General features: G+C 39.2%; 1 long non-coding RNA gene across 1 annotated transcript in view; it reads left to right on the top strand.

Annotated features, from left to right (window-relative positions):
* The first annotated feature begins 1778 nt into the window (after nucleotides 1-1778).
* The window catches only part of LOC150085138 (uncharacterized), a 38073-nt gene continuing 20981 nt past the window's right edge, over nucleotides 1779-18870 (top strand). The window contains exon 1 of the long non-coding RNA XR_016546918.1: nucleotides 1779-1966. This is a non-coding gene — a long non-coding RNA (uncharacterized LOC150085138). The remainder of the gene's footprint in view (nucleotides 1967-18870) is intronic.

Below are 18870 nucleotides of genomic sequence, written 5' to 3'. Positions count from 1 at the left end.
CTGGAAAATAATTCGTAGAGTAATTATTTTTTTCATTTTATATTTGAACAATAAACATAAATAGGATATAATTCGGTGTAACGTATGCATTTGAACCCAAGAAACCCCAAGAAATAATTATCAACCAGCTCCGATAGATATTTTCAAATATGAATATATAATCCATTATTAAATATATTTTAAAAGAACTGAAATAAATTGGCTCCACGTAAACCGCATCTTAATGCTAAAAGAGAAGTAATTTTATTTTTCCTATTTAGCCTACAGAAATACTAATGAGAGGTAACAGAGTCCGGATGATCTGACGGAACATCCTTTGAAGACACTTTAGTCTTGTTGCTTGGGGCAGGAGAGACGCGTTATCACTTCTGAGTATGTTAAGACTCGCTAGTCATAATAGGCGTATTATAGCCAAAGCAGCTTATGCGCCATCAAACCCCTATAACAACAACAACAGCTAGCCATAATAGCGTCTCTGTCATGCTTGGGGTTTTCAATCCTATGTGGGAGTAATTTAGCAAGAATTCATGTGATCAAAACAATATTTGTTTTGATTAGACGAAACTGCCAAGGAGTCCATCCTAGGGACGTGTGGATAATGTGCCTAGAGATGGTAAAATGCTATCCGAAAACTCAGTGGAGCCAACGCAGGACCAAGTATTCGATGGCCAGAACAGTTCTCAGCTGAGATTACGCAGCGGTCCAAAGGGATGAGGCATAGAAGGCCACTGAGGGCATGCATCTTACCACGTACTGGGCAGCGAGGGTCTTCTCTTGGAACTATCAAAGTGTTGAGAAAAGACAAACTGATCATTCCAAACCATCCTATGATCTTCATGAGGCTGGACTCTGTTGAGGTAACCATCTAGGAGAATGGCTACCCAGTCCTCCTAGGATTCATGCGGACTTGGACAGGTTGAGTTCCAAGAATCTAACCAGTGAAATTAGGTGGTTCAAAATTAGGAACAATTTTGAACTGCCCTTTATAAAAATAAAATTTGGTACATCAATGTACGTCTATAACTGTCTATCACTCGTAAGTTCCCTCATTTATTTCTTATTGAAAATTTACTGTTTGTACCATCTCGGGACTTTTCAGGGATGCATCTGCCTGTAAATTAAGAAATGGTCTATAATATAAATATTCATTTTTTTTAATAAATATAAAAACATAATTACAGTCCCATCAGTATCCTACGCAATTAAAGATAAATGTGTAGGACTGCCCAAAATATGAAAATGGTTTTGAAATATTTCATATATTTACTTAGATGTGTTGCATTAAATTTCGCTTTTATTTCTTAAATGATTGTAAATCTGTTTCTACCATCTCAGTCTGATCGGATAAAGAAATAAAACTGAACGTTTTAAATTTATTGGCAAGCATCGCCATGATGCAGCTTTTGGCAGCAACATTACACAGAGCGAGCGAGATGTGGGGTTGCCGTGGAACCAGAGATGAGGAGCGAACAGTAGAAGGGAAGAGGCAGAGCCACGTGCATCACGAAACAGTCAGAGGCAAGTTTCCCGTTCTCACAGACGAAATCGGACACGTGAGCGTGCATCGCTGCGTCCTTTTCCACCAGTATCAGATGAGAAGGGACGTCTCGACTGCATGCAAATGTTTTTGTGTTTGCATGCAGGCTGTTTACCCGCTGGTCCGATCCCTTATGCGCATGTCGGCCTCGTCAAGTCGTTGATTTGTCATGCGGTCCAGGACGGAAAAACACGCGCCTATGCACTTCCCCGCAAGAAACACGACCTGTCGGAGGCACACACACATAACACAGGTGATGTCACGGGCGTCCTTAGACCGACGGAGGAGTTCCCGAATGTGGACACGCCGAAGTTTGGTGATAAAGAACGGAAGGGCCCGCCAATTTTCCAACTTTCGGGGTCGTCAGACTGATGGAACGCCGCAATGTCGTGTTAGGAGGTCCAAGAAGCCGAAGAACAAAAATAGAACGTAAGTTTGTTTGTCCAGCTCAGTAAAATTGTAATGCATTCTTGGCATCCACTACGCATCCATTTGTACGATTTTGTTTGAACAGTGGCAGCCTCCTTTCATTATTTAGGTTTTGTCGACTTTCGCTGTTCACGAGAAGCGAATGTTGTCGTAGGAATCTGGCTAATAACAACCACGGAAGAAGGTGGTCGGGTTCTGTTAGAGCGCCGAAATGTGTCAATCGGAATTAGTCTATAAGCCTCTCCCAGACAGCACCAGTTATCTAGGAGAACTCTCATAAAAAGACAATTTCGTAATGTCCACACCCTAGGAGCGCCCGTTAACGGGTCCATCCATTAACGAAACAATGTCTTAAATATTGAGTCTGCGGATCTCTTATAGAAGACACGAAGCCTATTACTCCTTCGAGGAACCCAAAGGAGTAATAGGCTACAGCCCACAGCAGCACATCACTGTGATTCCTTCTTCCGTGCAAAATGCGTACACTCGGGCGTATGTTTAACGACCCCCATCCCTCCTCCACAGCCTGTCCCTTAACACTTTCTCTGTGCGATGCGTGAACATCACTCCGCTAGTTATTCGTCCGGAGCTCTTCAACGCTGTTTCTTCCCCCCCTCCCTCCTCTCGTCTCCTCTCCTCCTGCGCGTGCAACAAGTTGTTATGCGGGCATATCCGTAATCAGCCCTTTTGAAATCCGTCTGTCCAGAAAGGCCGAGTGTGAAGAGCGCAGGGACGGACGCAAACTATGGAGCGATACAAAGTCGCGACAACACGAGCCTAATGAGCATCCAGATCAGTGAATCCGCAGCGTTTTCACCGCTGTGACAGAGGCGTCTTTCTCATCAGGAAGAATTGTATCGGCACACCGTTCCGATCCTCACGCAAAATGCGTCGATTTGAAAAGATCCCGAGAACTCGTTAGTGCGGACCTCCGAGTAATCTCTGGCGGGGGCACCGAGGGACTCGCAATTACCGCAGTCTGCTCCGCATCTCGTGAGTACTCTTCCGTGCACTCTTCGCTCCTTACGGTCACCGAAGTCTGCGGTGCTACGGGGGAGCCAACCGTCTGCAGACCGGCATTGCGTTGGAATCTCATCTCGCGCGTGTGTGACGTCATTCACCTGGCCGAGCAGCTACGATCCTAAATTATATTAACAAAAACTATCGCCGACACGTCTCGCTGATCTGTTTGATGCAGTCGCCAGATGCACAATAAGAAGGATCCCCGAGATACGAGGGATTTTAAATTACCCCCGAATCGCAACTGTAATGACATGTTTACGGAAAGTGCAATTTAATCATCCCCAAACGGGTTCATTTCCTGCCTTTCACTTAACAAACTGCAAAAACTGAACGTCGTTAGCGGCTGTCCGAGGGTACCCCGCCATATCAGCGACCTTTCGTCCTTAATCCCGGCTTGGAGTCGGCTAATTAATGTCAGACGGACTACGCAGGTCCAGATACAGCTTATTGACCGTAGATGCGCTTTTTTTTTTTTTTTTTTTTGACCGCGAGTAATTTCTGAACCGGCAAGGATTTGGGGATCCGCGTTGCCTCCCCCTTTACTTTATAAAACATGACGAGCATCCACTGTCGCTGACTCACTAATTGCACGTTGGAAATCGCTGATCGGGACTTTTGCTTTATGAAAAATCCATTTCCAGTTCCATTTAATTGAGCTCCGAATGGTACGCACTCTAGACACGGGGTGTTTTGTTTGGGTACCGGTACTCGAATTATCCGCTTTTATTAGACATCCAAATTACAACGTATAATTGTACCTAAAATGGCGACCACCTCCAACGCAGCAGAAGTCATGCAGTCTTCCTTCTACCGGCAACTGGATTCATTCTGTAAAATTCTTGTAAGATTCGTGACTCGTTTTGTTACAAAATCTGATTTTTAATTTCAGAACTGTTGAAACGATGGGTTTAAGTGTTACCGATCTGTTGATATGCGACTGCCGTTAAATGAACAACTTTGTTGCTGGACACATCAATTATTCCATCTACTGCTGTTTAAATGAAAATTAATCTTTCTAGATTGATTTTTGAAGATGTTCCCAATGGACAAAATATCAAAAGAATGATACACTCCAATGACAATGTCTATTTACATAAGATTAATATTTTATGAATTTTACAATTATTATGAATATAAAAATGCGGATTTTGGCAAAAAAAATTAAATTAAAAAAATTAAAATGCTTACAACTTTAACAAAAAGTTTTCTTTGACAATGAAGCGCAGTCAAAATTATTCATTTTAAGATTGGCTAATTTGCGAAAGGTATTTATATCCACGAACAGATCCAGATTAGTATTAGTAATGGCCACATGGTGCAAGGAAGCCTAAGGCTTATACTGCAAAAATAATATTAATAATATAATTAAATAGAAAATAATTAATAAAAGAAAATAAAATAGACAACCTTGCATTGCCCTCATCCCGTAGGTAACTATCCAGTCTAAACATCTCTCCCCGTAAATTGAAATTATAGCCCCTATTTCTACAATCATTTATAACCGTGAAAAATTCGTCCTTATTCATTTTGCTTATGCCTCTCAGAGGCTTTAAACACCTCAATCAAGGTACTCTTGGTGAGTCCAAAGACTCACCAAGAGTCTTTGGACCCTTTCAAGAAGAACAATGGCTTTCTTTAGGCGCGGTCTCCATACTTGAACACAGCATTCCAAGTCTTATACGATGGGATTATGACGTCCTTATCTCTACTAGCGATTGTTCGATTAATCATCGATAGGACACCATGGGTCTTCCTTGCAACCTGTTTACAATGCTCAGATAATTTCATGTCTGACCGTATCATAACTCCCAAGTCCCTTTCTTTCACTACTGACTTTAGTTTAACTACATCAAGTGTATAAGTTATTTACTATTTTTTTTCTTCTAAAATCTTCTATTACATCAGATATTTCTCTATTCTTTATTGGATTTCTGTAATATAGTACATCTGGCATTCCATAATTTCTTCAATATTACTTCATGCATCACTACTTACTGTAATACCAGGATCCCTACTAAAGGGATGGGCAGTTACGCTCCCAGTAAATCCGAAGTATCTCTATAATATGATTTTTCTTTATGCTTGCTAACCCTAAATTTTTATACCTCAAAATCTATTAGAGCAATTCGAGGGAAATTGAGATACTATTGCTATTCTTACTCCTCTTCCACTTCGCCTTAAATCAGTAAGAGCCTTTCCTTTTCACTACATAATTATTTTTCACTAGTAAATAAACCTATAAGAAAATTATTAGTTGGCACTCTCTTTCACTATTTTTGATTCATTGCTATCTGTCGGGCTAGCACTTATTCAGCCAGTTTTCTGCTAAATTTAACATAAATTGCATCTATAAATTTAGAGTATTTGAATCTATAATTTTAGAAATTTGAACCTGGACAAACTGGCAAACAGAAACTAGCCTTAGCCAATTATTGATACGATGTATTGAGTGGTGCTGGCCCTATAAAACGTACCACTCAATGTATCCTTTTATCAGTAATTAGCTTCATCATCATTTTATTATAAATTTTATTATATATTATGTGTTTAATTATAGGGTATAACGATGAACTCCAATTTAGGTTACCTAAATATTTGGCCTTATACCTATACTTTTACTCTGAATACCTATATTCCATATTCTTATTAAATTTCATTTGTCATTTGATTCCCTGGGTATCCGGTTGAATAAATACTCTAATATAAGTTTTACAGGCTGATGTAATGTTTAATCAATATCTTGATGACGTTAATCTGATCTGAAACTCTTTTTCTAATTCTCTACTTTTATAATTCTCTATTTTTTCAACATTTTTAACACTTATTTCATATATGAAACTAGCTTAAACCAAACAATATGTACACTCCCGCCGAAAAATTTGGAATACAGCGAACGACCACGTGTTTTTTTTAATTAACTGAAAATATAAGATTTAATATAAAATCTCAACACATTACAAAGTATTTTAATACTTTTTTTATTAAGCCTTGACAAATTTACTGCAAAAAAATATTAAATAATTAATATTATCAACTATACTGATGTTTCATTAAAATATCCTCTGCGAAATTTTATCACTGCTTTACACAGACATGGCATTCTGGCGATTAATTTTATAATAGCGTCTTCACTAACATTTTTCCACGCGATATGCAAGGTTCTCTCAAAATTTTATTCTAAATATATAATTAAATATATTGTAGATGGGCAGACTTCAAGGACTTGATGGTTCCATAGATGATTCCATAAAAGCTCTATTGGGTTTAAGTTAGGCGATTGGGGTGGACACATCATAATTGAAATACTTCCTCCTCCTGTTGTTGTTTAGTTGCCAGAAGCTCCATGCAAAGCTTACAGTTGTGCTTAGGGGTCATTGTCCTGTTGTAAAATAAAACTTCTTCCACAAAGTTGAAGCCCAGAGGACATTGCATTATGTTTCAGAATATTTTTATAGCTTTGTTTTCTTAAAATTTCTTCAATTCTGACAGTGTCAACCACTCAAAAAAAAAACAGAAGTAACAGATCATGATGGAACCACCACCGTGCTGGACTGTAGGCACTATACAATGTGGCACCTTTTTTTTTCTTCAGTTAATCATCTGACATAATCTGAACGCTTGGATCCAAACATTTCAAATTTGGATTGATCACTTCATAGTATGTCTTTCCAAATGAAACGCCTAGTTTTTTGCCAATTCTTCTCATGTAATAACTTTTTTTTTTATAGAGTTATGATAGCACTTATTTTTTCAACACCACACTTCCTTATTTCTTGTCATATTTATCACGCAACGCCCAAAACCTACACCAAACACGCTTTCTGAAAGATGGGTGTTCGAGTTTATAAGTTACAGCTCTTTCTCCTCAATTTATATTATTACAAAACACTCAAGATTACAATTTTCTATAATATTGAAACAATACTCCCACTTTCTAGAATAGTCTAGATCCATCTACAACGTTCTATCACGTTCGGGAATCTTCTACAACGTTCTACTACATTTAGGAGTCTTATGTACCTTTATAGAATATTCTCGAATACTCTAGAAATTTCTTAAATATTATTTAAGTTTTTTTCGATTTTTATATGTAGAAATAATAGAAAATATTTTAATTTTGAGGTTGTAAACCCCTGGCTTTATGGCCGTGAAGGACAATAAAGATTATCTCTCTCTCTCTCTCTCTCTCTAAAATTTGGAAAAAAAGTTAGTCTTGTTTAATAAAATCATTGAAAATTAAGAAAAATGAAAGGTGATTCCAAACTTTCAGGCGGGAGTGTATGTGTATATATACGTTCATATCCCGATTTGCATGTATACCGAAATGAAAATCCCAGAATAACTCTTACAGGGCTTTCTTCGTGAGTAATTCTGGAGTTCTTCCACGAGACCTGTTTTATGAGGAGCACGTCTCGTGGAATTGTCTTCAACAGAAGAGGCCTTTAAGAAATAATCCAGTGTCTGACGAAAGTAGAATAAAGACCTTTCGAAACGAGTGACGTGGCGAATTCACCATACTCTCACAGTGGGCTAAAAAAAGAAACAAAACATACCTTTCAACAAAGTTAAACAGCGCAACAAAATAATTTAATTTAATTTTTTAAAAAAATAACAGCATTCTGAAGTAAATCAGTTATATTTAAACATTAAAATGTGAAACCCACCCCAATTTCAACAAATAAGAAATAAACACATGAACGAAAAAATAAAAGCAATTAATCAACTTCTACAGCTCTCCTTAAAAAAAAAAAAAAAATATATATATATATATATATATATTTAATAAGTTTAATACATTCAATGTTCCCGGACGAAAATATTCAAACTTTATGGTTGAATCGAAATCCAATCACTCACAGACACACAATTATTTTTTTGTATAAAAACAATTTCCTTTTTTGAGGATGGTGCATTGATGTAATAAAGAATTACGAACTCGTACAAAACATTTAATGTAAAACCGAAAATACAAATAAATAACATATAAAGCAATACTTTGGTAACATAAAAGACATCAACAAACAATGCAACATAACAGCAACGCAAAAAATTGCAACGGATGAACCACAAAGCTGCAACACAACAGCGCAAAACACACAACACAACGTGTATTTACATTCTATGTGCGTGTGCATTACAATTTTATGTTTACATGACACATGATGAAAAATATATGACATGAGTAAAAAAATATGTGGAAATGCACGAACAAATGTTCAAATACATGTGATGTGAGGCATTTTTAAAGAAAACCCCCGAATAAGAAATGCACCGAAACCTTTCTTTCCGTCTTTTCAACCTTCAAACCATACTGATGAGCATAGGTTGAAGGTTGAGATGAAAGAAGATATTTGTTGACATTACACTTGAATTTCGTCAGGTTGTAATTTTCAGGAAATTCGTGGGAAGGAATGTTGTTCCAAAAAAGAGAAGTTGAAGAGATGCGCAAGAAGAAAAGTTGGTTGTGTGGGTTTCATGTGGACAGTCAAGCGGCACGTGTTTGGAAGAGAGAGAGAGAGAGAGAGAGAGAGAGCAGGAATTATAGAAACCAATCAGAAGAACAGTGTTCGTGGAAGTGTCTACTGCATTCTATGAGGGCACAACGTATCTCTGAGCTACATCGATGGTAGCAAAAATTCCTGTATATCATTGACAAAACCGCATAAGCTGTCCTAGTTGCATGTCTGCCTTGCTCCGAGGACTTCATATTTTCCTGCAAAATTACCCCCAAGATAGTTTTCATTTTACACTACCAGGAGTGTAATACCACAGAGTTGGGGTATTACACTCCTGGCAGTGTAAAACGTTACTCTGGGGATGCTACTACCAATACGCAATAATTTGCAGTTGTCAATATTAAACTTCAGTTGCCATTTCTCAGCCCATCTGCTTAACTTTCCTAGATCCTATTACAATAGCATATCGTCATTAACCACCATTCCAATCTTTGTACCATCTGCAAACTTCAATCAACTTTATCAATATCATTTATATATACAGAAAACAACATAGGGCCTAACACCGAGCCCTGGGGGACTCCACTAATAACATTAGTCCATGAAGAGTAATGTCCATTGATTACCACTCTATCTTCTCCAGCTCAACCATCCTTTATCTACAGCAGGAACTTTCCCTTAATGCCGCACTGCTCCAATTTGTACAACAGTCTTTTATGAGTGTCAAAAGTCTTCCTGAAATCCAAGTATATAATTTCAAAATTATTTTTTGCATCTAGTTCCTTTGTGACACATCGTAGAAACTAATCAAGTTGGTCAAACGAGATTTCTCCCTAACAAACCCATTCTGTGTCTGAAGCATAACTGCAATCTTGTCTAGATGATCCTGCATTACTTCTTTTACCAGTGACTCCATATTTTCCCTGGTATACAAGTTAAACTAACAGGTCTGTAATTCTTTATTTCACTGCTAGCATTAGTGTGCAAGCAAGAATACGTTTTTTCTCTTAGTAACCTAACATAGGCCTTGTAATCTACGAGACTTCACTCTCTGGGTTGCTATCTATATGCGTATTTATTCACTTGTAATATTTCTTATCATTCATTTTAATAGTTATTTTCTTTTCATCCCTTCCTACTATGTACCTACAATAACTTTATTTCCATCCCGTATTCTTCAATCTGCACTAGGCCTTCACAACAAAATCTCTTTACTGCATAGAAAAGGCACACGCCATACATAATACCGTTCACGGCTCCAAGCCAGGAGTTAAAAAATGTTCTTGTTTATACTCCGGCACGACCACCAGGTCAGTGGATTTTACAATAACTCAATCAATACAAATGTTAATCATATTTAGCAGTCACAGGCTTGAACCCCTGTCCATTCAAAGAGCGTGTGCTACTGCACTTGCGCTCCTGACTACCTTGCGCTACGTCAGGCCTATCTGTAACCCCTCTTCTGTATCAGATAATCTGCACTGCAATTTTATCCCTGTCACACCTCCTTCTTTGTACCCCATTCATTCCCTTAATATTTTCTACATGTGTGTTCAACAATTTTGGGAAGTGACGGCACTCTGGTCTCGCCCCTCTACCAATATATTTCTTTATATTGACCACACCTCGTCAGCTTAACTCTCTTTGATTCCAACACAATTCTTCTGTCAGTGTTTTATCTTTCCTATCAGCTCCTATATCTACCTTCAAAACTATATTCAAATTTACGCTCTCAAAAGATCTTCCCGAATCCACAACACATATCCATCTTTATCTTCCCATCAAAATTCTCTGATTCACATCGCATTTTTTATTCCTCTCCTAACATTTCCTCTATCAATCTTCTGTTTTTTATGCTTAACATCCCCTTTAAGAACTATGAGTTGATATCAGAGCATGGGATATCAAACTCATGGTTCTGAAATCCTTAATTGGACTGCGTACGGTTTCTTCTCTATTGGAATTAGCTTCTACTAAAAGGGTCCAAGGACGCGCAACCGGATTGGTGAGATCTGAAAAAGGGCACCCAAATGAGGAAAGACTTCGAATATGTAGACAGAGCTTAGGAACCAGGTGTGTTAGAAGGTAATTATTGTGATCTATAACACAATGTGTATCCCTAAATGACACTTCCCATAGCATTACACTGCCATCTCCAGCCTACATTGTTGACAACTAGCAGGATGGGTCCATGGATTCATGTTATTTTAACCACATGTTGGTTCTCTCGATGAGTGTGAAATTGGAATTCATCACGCATGGAAATACTACCATTCCAAAAGATCCCCCACGTAGGAGAGGTTATTGTTTCAGAGGGCTGAGTTAGTCGGTCTCAGGCGTAGATAGCAAGCGTTTTCCTCCAGAAACTGGGTTTTTTCGTACAGCAAAACAGGGAATCGACCAGAGAACGCACGCAATTTACAGATATAATACACATGGGTATCTGTAAGAAATTACCGGATGACCCTAGTGTGTGTGTATATATATATATATATATATATATATATAATAGTTTTGTTTGTTTCAAAGGACTTAAGGTGGTGTGGTATGGTCATTTAATATTACGTGAGAATGTTTCGAAATTCTGCAGGGAGTCTACAAGATATAGTTTCGCCTCTGGGACAACCAGGCAACATTTTTCCAATCCTCCACTATCCACTGGAGGTATCTGTAAGCCAATTGTAATTGTCTTCTTGTTTCTTCTTGGATGGTTTTCAAACGTAATAAAGAACTTTTTCTAGCAGTCATGGATTGCTGATCGCCATTATCTAAGCCAAACCGAGGTCTATAGGGAATTTCTATCAGTACAACGTAATAGGCTATTTCAATTTCTATCAGTACAACGAAAGCATAGCGAAGATGGCCCCGAGAATGTTCAATTTTTCTTAGACACACATAATTAGACAGTCCGAAGGTAAGCTAAGCTGAAAAATTGTTTTAATAAAATTGTTTTGTGGCTGCACATTAAAGTACTAATGCCAACTCCATTAACAACAAAATATCAAAATGTGATATCCGATGACTCTGATCTAAGCCAGTACGAGTACCACTTCACTCAAATATGCCATTAGAGTATGATCTTTGATCTGATTCTTATATACGAAATAAGACAATGCGATTTATCCATTGTCTTGCACACGAATAACTGTAATAGTACCCAAATAGCATCAATCCATATATGATCCGTCCTCCTTCAATATGATAAAATCATATTAATGAAGAACATTGGATCATGTAAGTCCTTCGTGAAAATTTTTGAGACATGCTCAATTATTATGTCTGTGTTCAGAAGGACAACTAATCATAAAAATCAGTTTTATTTGTTACTTGCACACCACCCCCGGACATACAAAAGTTTCAGTCAACTCAAAAATGAAACTGTCAAATATCCGGGTTTCCTGTTTCCGATGACATTGCAGATGGACTTTGAGGATCCGCAGTGGCGGATTCAGAGTAGGGGCAACGGGGCTTGTGCCCTCCTCGTCGTTTTTCGGAAAATATACACCAATCGTTTAAATTCCCTTTAGCTACAAAAAAGTTTTTTTTTTTTTTCATTGTTAACATAGGATTTTATCTATTTTTGCGTTGTGTTTCAGCTATTTTCAACTGACTTCAGTTGGCAACACTGATACTAAAGTGATCGCCATTCTAGTGCACAAAATGGTGCCTCCTCTCACAACTGGTGAGAGGGGGGCACCCCTTGTCATTTTTTTTTTTTTGGATCCGTGTTCAATTTAGAGTTCACCGTTTCACCTCTGCAACACGAAATGAGAAGAAATCCCTCTGGGCCAAAGAACAGCATTGTTTCATTGGTCGAAGCACAGCCATTACTGATATTTGCATCATCCGTGAAACACTGTAAGCAATCCACTTTAAGCTGATATCCAGCTATATGAGATGAGTTGTTGTTCACTGATCTGTCCTGATGGCACTGCCTGACAGGACATTTTATTCTCTGCCAACTCTGTGAGCTTATCCTTGGATTGAGAGTCATTCTCCAGAGTTTTTCTTCTTTCTTGCCTATTCGTACATATTTTCTTTTTTCTTTTTCTTTTTCCTTGGTACTGTACAAGCTTTGCTTCTTCGCATCACGTTGCTAATACTATTACTTCGTATGCACGCAGAAAGCCAACATTCCCCATCGTTCAGTAGAATCATTAGTACCAATCTGTAAAATTAAGCTTATAATCCAATAATATGCTCAATAAACGAAAGTTATTGGTAAGTCAGTTCCCTTTCACTGCATTTCTCGTCGCTTCAAATATTTCCATTGGTAGCCTATCGATTCTAACTTCATTTCTTGGTTTCCTCTGGCTCCTCAAATAACAGACAAAGTCGTTAGTATTTTCATTAAAACTAAACTGGGGACTGCCTGCCGATGATCCTTGTGGTACGCCTGTATTAAAATAAAACGGGTATACGTTTAGAGTGAGATGGGTTTGTTAAGAATGGAACCTTTAGCAACACCGCAGAATATTTTAATGAGCCACGGAGCACAGAATGCACTGTCTTGGCCCCATCAACCCAGCTGCCCCGAAAGTGATCCTGCCAAAATGCAACGCTGGTTAATATCACCGATGATAATTTGTTGGCCATGATAGCGCTGAATATTTTTGCAAGACTAATGGAGTTATAAGACAATATCTTTTAACCTATTGCGTTCAATTGCTCTTAAGTCCCGGCATTATACATAAACAACTCTTTTTCTTTCCTCTTTTTTTTTTTTTTTTTTTAAAAATGTATAATTTCATACATTTTTAGATATTTGTAATTTAAAAAAAAAAATGCTATTTAAAATGTACCTTAACTGTTGGACACCTGGAAATCAATATTTCGTACTGGATGTTAAAGTTTCGTAGACATATCCATTGCGCATGCTGTGTGTGTGTGTGTGTGTGTGTGTTACTGTACAGAGTAGAATAAGATGAAATCTGAAACAGATTATTTAAATAACTTATTCCTGTTTACAAAGGAGATGCCTTAATGGATATAAAAAGGATTTGAATATTCGCGCTGACAATGAACACCCTCATGCTCAAAGATCATCGCAATGTTAGAGAGTGTGTGTGGTGCAAAAACGAACACCTCACCAACTAACAAAAGGCTCGCTAATTAGGTTTGCAAGAGCCCCGATGCACCTGCAGAGAATGCAAGCTTAAGACGTAACCTTCAGTTACGTCAGAGCAAAATCTCGCGATCTGGTTAACTATCATAACTGAGCAATCGTGTCAGCTACGCAGAAAACACCCCCTCAGATAGCGTAATAACCGTGAACATCCCGCACTGCTAATGGTGGCAGAAAAAAGAGGGCGCGCAGTGCCGTAGCGACGTTGGCATTCCGCAGATAGATCAGCAACAAGCAGGACTAATCTGTCAATTACAGCTGCATGTTGGTCTGCAGCCTCCGCAAACAAAACGACATGTTATCTTTGACCTGACGTGCTCTGCTGGTTCCTAACTGCCTCCCGCCAACATCTCCGTACATCCGGGCGACGCGAGACTGGAGCTGCGCCCGAAGATGAGGCGAACAGCTGTGGTCATTTGTCACCCTCGCTTTTCCTGCAGTGGAAAGCTCTGAAAGGTAGTCTCCGCCCAAGAAATAAGCAACGCCATTAGGCCGCCGGGCCCGAAGACAAAATACCGGGAAATGGTGGGCCAAAGTCTCAATCTGTCTTACATTTGGACGCAAACATCCCCGATAAGAAATTGCACGAATTCTGCGTTAAATAGGGTCGAGATTATGGCAGCCAATCAGAGACCCGCATCTGACAGCATCATCGGGCATCGCCGTGGTCTGACATTGGAGAAACGAGACGGATTATGGGTAGCACCATCTACTTCACACACACACACACACACACACACAATGATCGGTGTTGGTAATGATGGCAAGATGGTGTTCAAAGTAAATTCGCAAATTGCGTGTTTTGGTTTCATCCAAAACATGACAACAGCGCAAGGCATTTGAAGCGAAATCATCTTTCTTGAAGGAAAAAAGAAAATTCAGCCAATCGAGGGATTCTTATGCTCAACGGGTACAAGGACTCGCATCGTTTTGTGAAAATTAGAACCGAATTTAAAAAAAAGAACAATAAATAAATTTAATATCCTATCCCAAATATATCCTATATTAATATCCTATCTTGAACGTATATGTGAATCTCACTGGGACAAATGCATTTTAATTTTGTATTATGCCCGCCTTGCCTTCTGGCTTTGTAGGGGCAAAGTCATTACGTTTATATAAATAGATAACAATAATAAACTAAATATTTTTAACTGATAACGGGCCATAGGATTTTTATTAATTTAATATTTATTTCATCGTTATAAAAAACGCATTATTGTTATTATTTCTTTATTTCGGGGAAAGTTTGCTTTCACTCCTCTTACGCAAATGGATGGGTCAGATGGGTGTACAAAAAACAGGCACAATAATAATTGTTCACAATGTTTACAATAATGTTCACAGTATTGTTTACAATATGCAATTATAAGGAGAAATTGTTTACATTATATTATTACAAAAAAACTGCGGTTAAACATTAATTTTATATTTCATGATTTCAAAAAAAATTTCAATAAGCTGTTGTTATAGTCTCGGTATTGCATCATCTTTCTCCTGATCCGAGGAGTTGAGGTTCGGCAAGCTGGAATGGATATTTAGTTTCCTTCCGGATGCTCCCGTTATATACTGAGGTAGGCTGTGATCTTCAGATGGGTTCTTCACTCTAGATTGCTTGCAGTGACAATATGCCCTCGTGGGTAGCACGAGGTAGGATCGCAGTCCTCCCCACACCGGGTGGAAAAGACCTGAGTTCAAATCCCATCGATGAATTTTTACGGACCTTTTTCACAACGTGGCTGAGTTAGTCGTTCTCAGCCAAGGGTAGCATAGTTTTTTTCTCCTGGTAACTCGGGTTCCTTGTCCAGCAAACGGAAAATCAACCTCAGAACACACGCAATTTACAGATAATATACATGTAGCAACATGGCCTTAGTTGGCGATGCTACAAACCCCAAATAACAACAAAAGTGACAGTATTTCGTTGGATCTTGTTGTTCTTATTGTTGTAGGGTTTTAGGCACATCAGCAATTTAGGCTATATTGTGCCTAAATTGCTGATATTAGTTTCCGGAGGGGGAGAAAACCAAGCTACCTTCGTCTGAGACCAACTAACTAGGCCATGTTTTGAAAAAAGGCCCATAAAAATTCCTCGCTTCAATTACGAGAGTCAAACTGAGGTCTTTTCCTCCCAGTTTGGGAAGGACCGTGATAATATCAACTCTGCTACCCAGGAGGGCCTCGCTGGATCTATTTCCAGTGAATTGAGCAGGCAAGCTATGTTGTTTTGGGAAAAAAAAATTATTTATGCAGGTTATATTATACAGAACGTAATGGTAGGGGAAGGGATTGCCATAATTGATCCAGCACGTGGGGTAGAGACGAGGAATGATTAACGCTCCAACCCTTATAGGCTTGGGGCGTTAATCATTCCGAAATTACGAGAAATTAAGAGGATGTTGTTGGATGCTATGCGAAGTCGCTAGGGGTTAGGTACTCGACTTCAAGGAATTATGGATATTTATTTCATAATTTATACAGTACACTTCTGCCAATCCCTTTTCATAATTATAATTAGATTCTGAGGGAAGAAAAGTACATAGAAAGATTCATTCAAAACTCCAATGTCACTTCCTGCTACGCATAAGTGTAAAGGTGTAAGAAAGGAGGAAAAAAGACTCGCTCTCTCTCTCTCTCTCTCTTTCTCTCTCTCTCTCTCTCAGGAATCGTTGTGATGTTGTCACATAACTGTCAAAGAAAACGCTGGTGTTAGTGAACCTGATGGAACATCCGGAACATAATCAGATGAGTTAAATACCTGACCGTAAATTGGTAAGGTTTTTTCCCTACTGCAGTTCTAACATCAATTAACTGTAAAGGAACAGCACACCATTAGGAAGTTCATCTTGTCGAGCTGAGTAAGAAACTTAGGATGCATCCAGAAAGTTGCGAATATTACAGACTGCTCGATGGATTATGGAGAGTGGCAGAACAGCTGTGTGTGTGTGTTCTATGTTTAGACCATCCGGCGCTGTTTAAGATTTTTTCCTGCTCGGCTCACATGCCCCTCTTGAAGTCACTCGCTATTGCCCGACGCATTAATCACGTGACACAGGCAGCGCAATGATATGCGTAAACACATCAAGTATAGTATCGGAGATGAAGTCATACCACAGGCAAAATGATGCGCTGTCCTGATTAGCATGGACAGTCCTAGATTATCTCCCTACTTAATCAATTCTATTATCTCTTTACCAGCTATGGTGGCAAAAGGGCATTACAGGGGCTTAGGAACCAGATCTTTATAAAGTGCTAACAAGGGACATCTCGTTGCGCCATCTTTTCGCTGTCAGATTTGAGATTGAGAGTTGTTAAACATCAGAGAATAAAAATTCTGCCAGAGGTGAAATAACCTTAAGTCATGTGTTTCAGGCAGCTCAACTAGTTTATAAACATACCTATCAAATAATATGTACCAGAAATTGAAAGAAACAATAATAATATTTTGATCCGCTTTGGTCCTACGGTCTGCATAATACCTGCATGAAACATCAAGACCCCTCTCTGGAAACCACGTCCCCCGCAAAAATTTTGCATAAATTTCGTAGTCGCAATTAAGGAAAAAATAAAAAAAAGATTTCGTGAATAGCGCTTTAACTAGCAGGCAGCGAATGGTACTTTTCACGATGCTGGGTCAAGTCTCCTCTCGAGTTCATTCACTTGCCACGATTATACAATGCATAGTGCAAGCGCAGAAATTCTAGTCCAGCGACCAAGAAATGCGCGCGAGAGACTGTCGAGCACATTCCCACATGTGCAGCCTCATTCGATCCAAATTTTCCGCTCCTGGTAAGTAACGCTGTGGCAGAGAACGGAGACAAATGATCCCTGAACTGTCCGGGACTCTGGGAGTGGGCCAAAAATGCCTCACATCTGTATCCACAGCAAGAAATTTAGTGCCTCTGGAAAGCTCTTCAATCATCGGGGCACTCCGCCGACAAAGAAGGGGATGAGAAAAAGTGGTGCGTGCAAAAGAGAGTTCACACATAGAAATTCGGGAATGACAACACAAACATAAATTGCTCGCACGTCTGGCATCCGAAACTCATCTCCGCCAGAGCGGTCACGAGGAATGTTTTAAACACTTCTCCACTTAACTGATGGCAGGAGGAGCTTTTCTTGATAAAAGAGATGCGCAGATAACGCACCTTCGCTCTCATCTTTACAAGGCATCTCGACATATATGCGCGCTTTCCGCTAAGAGATCAACCGACCTATTTCTGGTCCACGGCGAGCGAGCGAAGGAGCCTACACATTTTCTACATTTCAGCTAACATGGAGGGTGGATTCGCAGCGTGTCACACAAACACGCACCCACACATACTCGTCAGCGTCAATATTAACGCGATGCGCTCCCGAGGGGCGAACCGTTGTTCTAAATGACGAATCCGTGAAGCACCTCTACCTTTCCAAAGACATTGGAATACCTTCCGCAGAGATTATATTTCAGACAAGTCTGCAATATTGCTGAGAGCAGACGACACAGTAGAAACTCGTGCCTCTCTGCCAACTAGCGTATCGTGAACCGTGTGAAACCGGCAGTCTGTGAAATTATTAACGCACAAGAGAACCTCTCCCATTTTGTCTTTATGCAAGAGAACAGAAGAATCAATTTTTAAGTCGTAATGTACAATTATTTTAAATTATATGAATTCCCGATCTTGAAGCTCACTTATGAAAGCATCAGCATTTTAGCAAATCCGAAAGTGTTCGGGGAATTTTAATAACTTCACACACTGCAATGACCAAGTATCTGGACACCCCTTGGATTCGGGAAAAAGTTAGAAGCAAGCAGATCGCTCAATAAAGTAGATGGGATGAGGCGTTGATCCTGGAGACTTCCAACGGGAATTCACCATAGGGTGCCATATTAGCATTCTGGGATGACTCCCAGTATTAGCAATCAATTCGTTCTTCCACTGCAGAAAACTGCAACGCTCCAGATCAATGGTTGGTTGTTTTGTTGTTTATTTGCGCATTGACAACGGAGACCAGATCAATGGTGGTTTCATAATCACCAAAAAGAAATCAGATGCTGTTACAACTGAACACGTCCGGGAAGTCCGCAGAAATTGATGGGAAAGATACTGAGGAGCACTCAGAAGTGTGGTAAGAAGAAGACCACAGGAACTGACTTTAGTAGAAGGATGACATGTAAGGAGCCGCACCGCTTTCGATTTTAAGGACGGGATGTAGCAGCCAAAGCAACCATCACAGCAAGAAATCACATAATCGCATAGTTTGTTTGTTTGTTATTTGGTCTTTAGGAGCATTAGCAACTAAGGCCATATTGCTCCGGG

Source organism: Mastigoproctus giganteus, chromosome 5 (genome assembly GCF_048544385.1).
Source record: "Mastigoproctus giganteus isolate SK-2022 chromosome 5, ASM4854438v1, whole genome shotgun sequence".
NCBI lineage: Eukaryota > Metazoa > Arthropoda > Arachnida > Uropygi > Thelyphonidae > Mastigoproctus > Mastigoproctus giganteus.
The sequence above is the reverse complement of the archived record's forward strand: the minus strand, read 5'-3'. Positions and strand labels throughout refer to the sequence as shown.